At 43.3% G+C, this 10,261-nt stretch overlaps 1 long non-coding RNA gene across 2 annotated transcripts in view; it reads left to right on the forward strand.

Annotated features, from left to right (window-relative positions):
* Nucleotides 1–8,226, forward strand: part of LOC148148494 (uncharacterized) — a 198,108-nt gene extending 189,882 nt beyond the window's left edge. The window contains exon 3 of one of the 2 annotated variants that reach the window (XR_015758738.1): nucleotides 8,084–8,226. This is a non-coding gene — a long non-coding RNA (uncharacterized LOC148148494). Of the gene's footprint in view, nucleotides 1–6,745; nucleotides 6,830–8,083 lie in introns of those variants that run through there. The other variant, XR_015758739.1, reaches the window with a different exon arrangement.
* Nucleotides 8,227–10,261: the final 2,035 nt, after the last annotated feature.

A 10,261-nucleotide genomic window follows, 5' to 3' on the forward strand; every position in this document is an offset into this window, starting at 1 on the left:
ACTGTCCATCTCTAATTGCCCAGAGGGCAGTTAAGATGTCCAAGCAAGTATAAAAGAAGCCTCTTTTCAAATTGTTTAACACAAGTTATGTACATCAGAGTGAATTTCTTATGTGTTCATATTTATTTATTTTCATGAATTCGCATGATGTGGGTGGCTCTGGATAAACACTTCACTCATGTTAGTATCTAATATTGATAATATAACCTGAAATACCTGGGTGTTAAAGGGAGCACTGAATGTAGGTGTGGGGAATTAATTAGTTAATTGTATTGTTGTGGTTCTTTTCGCCGAGCTGGGAATTTGTGTTGCAGCATGTCTGTTGCAACAATGGAACGAGGCCATGCCGCAACCCAAAGGACTAGCCACACTACCATACATCAAGAGCATTTCCGAACTGACAGCCAGACTACTGCGACCACTAGGACTCATAACAGCACACAAACCAGCAGCCACTCTCAGACAACAACTCACCAGAACAAAGGACCCCAATACCCAGCATGAGCAAAACCAATGTAGTGTATAAAATCCCATGCAAGGACTGAACAAAACACTACATAGGACAAACAGGAAGACAGCAAACGATCCGCATCCATGAACACCAACTTGCCACAAAACGACACGACCAGCTATCCTTAGTAGCCACACACGCAGATAACAAGCAACATGAATTCGACTGGGACAACACTACTATTATAGGACAAGCCAAACAGAGAACAGCCAGGGAATTCCTAGAGGCATGGCACGCATCCACAGATTCAACCTGGACCCAACATACTGGCCACTGCAACGGACAGCTGGAACTGACAACCGGAAGCGGCAGATTCAAACCACTATAAATACCGGAGGAAACATCACAGAAGTGCTTCACAGAAGGCTCCCAAGCACTGAGGATGTCACCGAGACAGGGGACGAAATGTCTGCAACACAAATTCCCAGCTCGGCGAACAGAACCACAACAACGAGCACCCGAGCTACAAATCTTATCACAGACTTAGTTAATTGTATTACACTGCTTGGGGTTGCAGCAGCAGTGTTAGTGTTCCTACCTCTAAACCAGGAGGTTTGAGTACAAGTGTGGTCCAAAAAAGCACAGCAGGTCAGGCAGCATCCAAGGAGCAGGCGGGTCGATGTTTCGGACAAAAGCCCTTACCTCCTGACGTCTGGAGGAACTCTTACCACCCAACGCCTAGAGGAACCATTACCACCTGATGCCTGGAGGAACCCTTTACCACCCGACGCCTGGAGGAAGAACACTTCATTTTCTGCTTTGGGACTCTGCAACTACACAGGATCAATGTAGATTCCTCCAGTTTCCACATTGCCCCTCTCCCCACATTATCCCAGTCCCAAACCTCCAACTCGGCACCACCCTCCTGACCTGTCCATCTTCCTTCCCACCTATCCACTCCACCCTCCTCTCTGAACTATTACCTTCTCCCTCACCTTCATCTACCTATCACATTCTCAGCTGCCTTACCCCCAACCCCCACCCCCCTCCCATTTATCTCTGCCCCCTCCCCCCCCCCAGCCCATAAGCCTCATCCCTGATGAAGGAGTTATGCCTGAAACGTCGATTCTCCTGCTCCTCGGATGGTCCTGACCTGCTGTGCTTTTCGAGCACTACCCTCTCGACTCTGATCTCCAACATTTGCAGTCCTCACTTTCTCCCAGTTTGGGTACAAGTCTCACCTGATCCAGAGACCTGTTGTAGCAGGTGGATTAGAAATTATCTACTACAGTGGATGTAACTAAAGATTTAAGTGGTCCCTAATTCTGAACCAGGAAACTTGAGTTCAAGCTCCACCTGTTCCAAAAGTGTGTCATTATACATCAGCTAGTAAGAGTTTGATTAAAAATATGTATTAAACTGCATTTGTGTCCCTCCTTCAGGGTTGTACACCAGTCTGGGGTCCTTGGAAAAGGAGCATGTGATGTCTGATGGCACACTCAAAATCCTTAGAGCACTGTTGATTTTCATTTCTGATGCATTCATGGTGTCTCTAATTTTGCAACAGAAGTGCTGGGTTCAATCCCACCTCACTGGTGGTGTATCGTAACATGCCTGAACAGGGTGACTAAAAATATTGAAGAAAGCACAAGTAAAGATGAGCCAGCTGGGTGGAAAGGAGACTGCATGTGGATGGAGAAGCAAGCTCTATGTGAAGAAACAAAAAAGCTTTTCCAATGAATATATTGTGTGTGCTTCACAAAACAATCAAAGATTCGCTAACGCCTAACTGCCCTAGATGAGGTAGTTGTGAACTATCTTCCTGAACCACTGCAGCCCTTGAAAAGTAGATTAGATTAGATTAGATTACTTACAGTATGGAAACAGGCCCGTCGGCCCAACAAGTCCACACCGACCCGCCGAAGCGCAACCCACCCAGACCCATTCCCCTACATTTACCCCTTCACCCAACACTACGGGCAATTTAACTTGGCCAATTCACCTGACCTGCACATTTTTGGATTGTGGGAGGAAACCGGAGCACCCGGAGGAAGCCCACGCAGTCACGGGGAGAACGTGCAAACTCCACACAGAGTCGCCTGAGGCGGGAATTGAACCCGGGTCTCTGGCGCTGTGAGGCAGCAGTGCTAACCACTGTGCCACCGTGCCGCCCCTAAGTGCTGATAGGAAGGGACTTCCAGTATTTTTAACCATTGACATTGAAGGAATGTGGATTTTGTTTTATTTTGCTTGTGAGATGTGATCGTCACTGGCTGGGCCAGCAATTATTGCCTGTCCCTAGTTGCCCTTAAGAAAGTGTTAATGGGCTGCCTTCTGGAACCGCCACAGGCCATGCGTTGTAGGTGTGTTTCCGAGACAGGATATGTGGCCTGGAGGGGTCCTTGCAGTTGATGGTGTTCCTAAGCATCCTCTGCCTTCAAAGTGTCCTTCTGTGCCTTTGCCCTTGTGGGTATGGAAGGTGTAGTCGGACGAGCCTTGGTGAGTTGCTATAGTGTATCTTGTTTAGGGCATACACGACACACATTATGCATCAGTGGTGGATGGAGAGACTTTTGAAGGTATTGGATTGGATGCCAAACAAGCAGGCTGCTTTGTCCTGGATGGTGTCAAACCTCTTGAGTGTTATTGGAGCTGCACTCATCCAGGCAAGTGGGGAATATTCCGTTGCAGTCCCGACTTGAGCCTAATAGATGATGGATGGCCTCTGGGAAGTTGAGAGGTGAATTCCTTATTGTGGAATTTTCAGCCTTGGACCTATAATGTTGAGTTGATGATATAGACTGTGATTAGTGAGCACTCTACAGCTCTCTGTTATTTCTGGTGTCAGTTGCTTTTATTAGAATGGGGGGAAAGTGAGAACCACAGATGCTGCAGATCAGAGTCAAAAAGTGTAGTTCTGGAAAAGTACAGCAGGTCAGGCAGCATCCAGGGAGCAGGAAGGTGGTGAAGAGCTCATGCTCGAAACGTCGATTCTCCTGCTGTGCTTTTCCAGCACTACATTTATGAGAATAGTTGGGTAGCTCTTTCGGAAGCCAGCACAGACACAATGGGTCAAATGGCCTCCTTCCGTATTGTAAAATTTGATGAATCTATGATTAACTTAAGTATTATCATTAATGTGCTACCATTCTATATGAGCTGTTATGTCCACTGCAGCAATAGCTTCTTCTCGAGCAGATACATCCCAGATGGTTTCACAAGTTTCAGCTGCTGTGTGCTGCTGAGAGAGGAATGCATATGTTGAAAACTATCCAGTTGGCTGAAAGAGACTCTTGGCTGAGTTTTTAGCTGCCAGTAGCTTTCCCACAATCTCCATCACTCTTCTCCCCATCCGAATTCCCAACCACAACCCTGAAGCTGGAGAAACAGCGAGGGAGAGTAACTATCACCCAGCGCCAGAACTCGGCCTCCATGGTGTATTCCAAACCGAGATACCAGCCTTTGCGTCAAGCTGAAGGGAGACTTGCGTCAGTTATGTTCGGACTGAAATGTACTGGCTGTCACAGAGATCACATTAAACATATGCTGCAGACTCCAGACAGGAACCATACATTTTGCTTTTCATAATATTTATTCAAAACTTCTATCAAATTGAAAAGATTTTCGCTAAAACCAAAACACAATCAGGAATTGGCACCACTCCAGATTTTATGTGTCAAATACATCCACTGAAGCTATTAGATGTTAATGTCTGTCAATGCAAACAGAATTCATTTGAAAGCCTCAGTCACCTTGCATAAATCACTCATCCATCAAGTGTCTTAACCACATGGTCAACATCATGCAGGGGTAGTTGTGCTTACAACCTGACAAACCTAGGTGTTATGTTCTAAACATCACTGCAGGATTTGCACACAGAGGGGTACTGTTGGCAGAAGGGAGACTGTTAGCATCAAGAGTTTAGGAATAGTGAAGGACATCAGAAGTTCACCATGGTAGGTCAGGAGAGAAGAAGCAAGGGAGAAAAAGTAGAGCTAATATAGGAAGAAGGCAGCTGTGAGGAGAAGAACAGGTTGAAACAATGGACCTACAGTGCAGACTCAGTCATGAATCTTAGGGAGGCGGTAAAATTGAACTGAATGAGGTTAAATGAATGGCGGGATTAGAAACCATGGAGAGAATATGTCCTGGAGTGATGAAGTCAGTGTCATCTGGAAAAATGGCTTGATGTTTCCTGGTTGGGTCATGCTCCAGAGGATGGTAAAAAGAATTGTCAAAGAGATTACGTTCTGCTTCTGTTGGTTAGGTGTCATTCAATAAACAATAAAATTCCTCTTGTCAGCAGGTTTGATGGCAATGTTAGCATTGGAGCTGAGCGGAGAGAGTGTTTTCTTTTCAATTCATTCAGGGATCAAGCGTGTCATTGGCTGGGCCAGCATTTACTGCCCATTCCTAGTTACCATTGAGAAGGTGGTGATGAGCTGCCTTTTTGAACTGCTTCACTCCATGCACTACAGGTGGACTCATAATACCCTTAACAGGGGAATGTGGAGATATTGGCCCATTGACAGTGACGGTGATATATTTCCACATCAGGACAATCAGTGGCTTGAAGGGGAACTTGCAGGAGATTGTGTTCCTATGGGTATGCTGTCTTTGTTCTTTTTGATGGAAGTGATCGTGGATTTGTGCTGCTTCAGGATCATTGGGGAATCAGCCAGGGCTTAAAAGAATTCTAAAGAAAGAGATGTGGCTGTGAAAGTGACCCTTTCTACATATGGACTTTTGTTTTTTAGTTCTCTAGAAGCAGAAACATCTGCTCTGTGTCCAACCCTTTCATATTAGAGGAATGGGCTGTGCAATGGGTCATTATACCATCCTTCACACTGTGAGACACCACCAAGTTCTGAAATAATGGGATTGGTTGCAAAGAAGCAGCTTGTATTGTGAACACGTGGTGTCAGTCAATTCCTGATAAAGATGGACCAGGAACCAACTGCACCTGAGCTGGTCACAATCTCGCCTACAGTAGTCCCACTAAATGGTGAAGAAGGAAGGAAATCTTATATCTCAGTTTCCACGATCCCTGGTCATCCCTTTGCAACAGATGAAGTTTATTTGAAGTGTAGCCACTGCTTTAGGAAACACAGCAGCGCCTTTTGTGCATAGCAAGCTCCTACAAAGAAAAAATGATAAGGATGGTAATATTGGGTGTGGACACTAGGGAAATCTGCATGTCTTTATCAAATTGCTCAGAAATGTTAGAGATGAGAAATCCATAATAAAGACATAACACGGTGCAGGAGAGCTGTACTCAGTAAGTTGCATATCATAGTTCAAATAAAGCACTTACAGTATTCATGAGGGTGAAGGAGAGTTAGTCTAAGTTAATATAAGCTAGGCATGCAAGGATAGCAGTCTAGGCTGAGAGAGCAGCTCCAAAGATTGTCATACAAGCTCCTCATGGCCAAGAGAGTATAGCGTCTGTGAAGACAGCTGGGTGATCTTGAGACAATGGGAGAAGCACTATCCACAGTCCCGAACATGGTTACCATGGAGCTTTCTCAGTCACTGAGTTTAACACTTCAGCTTAAAGACAACACCACTGACAGTACAGCACCCCCTTACTTATAGAATTGCCAGATTATACACTCACAAATTTTGTTTAAGATTTGAACCCACTGCCTTCTGACTCAGAGGCTACAAACTGGGTCACGGTCGACACATTAATTTGTGTGTCTTTGTTTGGAAAATGGAAATGCTGCACAGATGTGGTTGAGTGTTCCTCTGGGACAAAGCAGAGACCGCTATACCCAATACCTAACCCATACTGTACCTCAACAGGATGTGCTCAATGCTGACACGGTGTGCTTGGAGTGGAGAAATTATTTCATTCTCTTCGAGGTGACGAATGTAAAATGTGTCTGTTACTGAAAAGAACTGTTGTGCAAATTCATAAAGAGCCTGACCTCTTGTGTATTTAGTTTGGATAAAGTATAAAAGTACTAATTAAAATCTTTGTTCCCTTCAGTGAGTCATGGACATCACATTTAGATAGGTATTTAATAATTTGCAAAGGAAGTACATTTTCATTAATAAATTGTTGCACTATTACCTCCATGGCAGTACAGACGTCATCAAGTGGCCGATGGAATGCAGTGCTTTGAAGTCCTGAAGCTCATGCCATCTGTTTCTAATTGTGTGAGGTGTGCTTACACTTAAATGCACACGTTCCTAGTCAACCATTGAAACACTGCATGGAACAAGGCAACATTCCTTCATCATCCAGTCAAATTGCTTTACAGTAAATTTAGCGTTTTGTGTTTCACACAGGAATGAGGCCGTATCTGCATCTCGATTCTTGCCATGTTTTTCTATGGAGAAGTTATGCACACGTCGACACTGGAATGGTCTAATTGCCTTAAACTTAAGTATTGCCAGCTTACAGAACTCTGTGCTCTCTTATGGAGAGCCATCAGTGCATCCAAATCTATCAGTTACTTATCTCTGCAGTCAATAGAATAATTAGTCTGTGGGCAACGTGTCTCAATATTTGTGATCAAGAATTTACTGTGAGCATTACTGATTTGTGAGAATTACTGTGAGCATCTTAGATTAAAGTTGACTGACATGTATCAGATATTCTGAAAACCTAGACTGATATTTATACATCTTCTTTTGGGTGAGCTGCAGGTGGAGTTGGAGATGAAGGGGAAGAAATATTTAAACATGATTTTTTATTTTTGTTGGCATTTAATCCTGCTCAGTTGAGCAGAGTTCTTGTTTGTCATTATCTATAAAGTTTTTCAAGCTTATTTCAAAGAATGACATTCATTTGAATTAATGTCATGCTTTATTGAAAAGCTCAAAGCATTTAGCATACAATCACTTTGTGGCATAATATGATCCATCGCTGTTGCATCTTTATATCTCTTTAGCACAAATTGTTCATCAAGAACATAACTCCCATCTGCTAAACACACACAGGAAAGTATACTTTATCACATCACTCAGATTTGCTGCATCTCACTTTCATGTTAAAGTCAGTAAAGATACTGAAAGTGACCTTGAACCTTTAGCAGAACCAAAGCCGAAAGTTGTCCTACTAATTCAAAGCAACAAAGTCGATGAAATGCCAAGGGAAGCAGATGCTTGAGAATCCCACCACTTCCACGTTACATACAATCCTGACTTGTAACTTTGTCGCTGACAATTCCTAGAACTCCTTTGCTAACAACACTTCGCATGTCCCAACACCCGAAATAGTACTATGGTTCAAGAAGGCAGCTCACCACTGCCTTCTCCAAGTTAATTAGGAGATAGTGAGGGCTGCAGATGTGGGAGAAGTCAGAGTCGATAAAATGTGATACTGGAAAAAGGCACAGCAGGTCAGGCAGCATCGGAGGGGCAAGAGAGTCGACTGATGAAGGGTTATGGTCGAAATGCCAACTCTGTTGCTCCTCAGGTGCTCCCTGACTTGCTGTGCTTTTTCCAGCAACAAGTTATTCAGGAATGGGCAATAAATACTGGCTGGGCCAATGACACCACATCCTGTGAAGAAGAAGCATAGAGCACAGAAACATTCAGCTCAATCAGTCTATGTTGGTATTCATACTTCACATGATCCTCCTCCAATGTTATTAAATCTATCTTATTCCTTCCATATTGTAGAATATCCTGAGCTGGATCTATGCAAGAGGAACTCACCTCCTGGCTCTCCTTTGCATGTTCTCCATAGCCTTGCAATTCTTTTGCTCTTCAGCATCTTATATAATCCCACTTTGAAAACCATGATTGGACTTGTCTCCATGTGACTCATAGTAAGTGCATTCCCAAACCTAGCACTCACTGCAAAGTTATTTCTGATATCGCTCTGACATTTCTGATATTGTTTTGACATTTTAAATGGGTCTCCTTCGATTTTCAATCATTCTGCCATTAAAAACAGCTTCCCTCTTTCTTTCTCTCTGTCCAGACTACTCATGATTTTGAATGTTTTTATCTAATCTCCTCTCATCCTTCACTTCCCCAGGGGAAACAACCTCAGCCTCTCCAATCAATCCACATCGGCTGAAATTCCTCCTTACTGCACCCATTCTTAAAATCTTTTACTTACTTTCTGTAAAGGTTTCACTTTCTCCCGAAAACGCAGAGGCCACTATTGGACTCCTGTTAACGTCAATTATCAAGGGGCAATATAACTTCTTTGCTTTTGCATTTCGTGACTCCATGTGAGGTGATGCATTTAGGCAAGACTAATTCCAGAGCGAAATATAAAATGAACGGAAGAGCCTTGGGAAAAGTTGATGGGCAGAGAGATCTGGGAATGCAGGTCCAGTGTACCCTGAAGGTTGCTGCACAGGTGGATAGAGTGGTCAAGAAGGCATATGGTATGCTTGTCTTCATCAGGCGGGATATTGAGTATAAGAGCTGGCAAGTCATGTTAAAATTGTACAGGGTTTTGGTTCGGCCACATTTAGAATACTGTGTACAGTTCTGGTCGCCACATTACCAAAAGGATGTGAACACTTTGGGGAGGGTGCAGAGAAGGTTTACGAGGATGTTGCCTGGTATGGAAAGTGCTAGCTATGAAGAGAGGTTGAGTAAGTTAGGTTTGTTTTCATTAGAAGAAAAGAGATTGAGGGGGGACCTGATTGAGGTTTACAAAATAATGAAGGGTATAGACAGGGTGGATACAGACAAGCTTTTTCCCCAGGGTGAAGGATTCAATAACGAGAGGTCATGCTTTCAAGGTGTGAGGTGGAAAGTTTAAGGGGGATACACGCGGAAAGTACTTCACACAGAGGGTGGTGGGCATCTGGAACACGTTGCCAGCAGAGGTGGTAGAGGCAGGCACAGTAGATTCATTTAAGATGCATCTGGACAGATGCATGAGTAGGTGGGAAGTGGAGGGATACAGATGCTTAGGAATTGGGTGACAGGTTTAGACAGTGGATTTGGATCGGCTCAGGCTTGGAGGGCTGAAGGGCCTGTTCCTGGGCTGTAAGTTTTCTTTGTTCTTTGTTCTTTATTTATCAAGTTTAGGAAACTCAATGCTCTCTTGACCATTTTCTCAACTTCCAAAAAATGGATGTACACCTATTCTCTCTGTTCCTGGACCTTCTTCAGAGTTGCACTTTTCTTTTATGCTGCCTTTGCTCATTCTTCTCTCCAAAATGGTTTACTTCTCACTTCTCTGCATTAAATTTAATCTGCCAGGAATGTGACCATTTTTCCAGGCTGTGACCTCATGAAGGCAATCATAATTATGTTCACTGTTCACAACAATTTGTAATTAATGGCATTTTCCAATTTTGAAACTGTACTCTATGCAGCTAATATCAAATCATTACTATGTAGTAAGAAAAATATTGAGCTCAGTAGAATCTCCTCATCTACCTTTATCCTTTGTGAAAACAACTATTAACCTTATGCACTGTTTCCAGTCACTTAGCCAATCTCATATCAATGCTGCCTATTTCCATTTTATTTTATAGGTTCAACTTTGTCAAATAATAATTTTTAGAAATCACTGCACATCACATCATCCTCATCAACCATCTCTGTGACTTTATCAAAAATCTAAAAAAGGATTTGTCTTTAACAAATCCCCGAATAATTCACATTTGTCCAAGTCAGTGTTAATTCTGTCCCGAACAATTTCTAAAGTCACAATTAAATTGACTGGTCTGTAGTTGATGGTTTGCCCTCACAGGTTTTTTTTTAACAAGGAGGCAACATTTGCAGCTCTTGAGTCCTCTGGCATCACCTCCATTTATAAGGATTGGAAGATTAGCATTAGTGATCTGCTGCTTCCTCCCTCACTATCTACTCAGCACCGTAGAATGC

Source organism: Chiloscyllium plagiosum, unplaced genomic scaffold (genome assembly GCF_037043375.1).
Source record: "Chiloscyllium plagiosum isolate Xiang-an unplaced genomic scaffold, Cpla_swu_hap1 HiC_scaffold_12, whole genome shotgun sequence".
Classification (NCBI taxonomy): Eukaryota; Metazoa; Chordata; class Chondrichthyes; order Orectolobiformes; family Hemiscylliidae; genus Chiloscyllium; species Chiloscyllium plagiosum.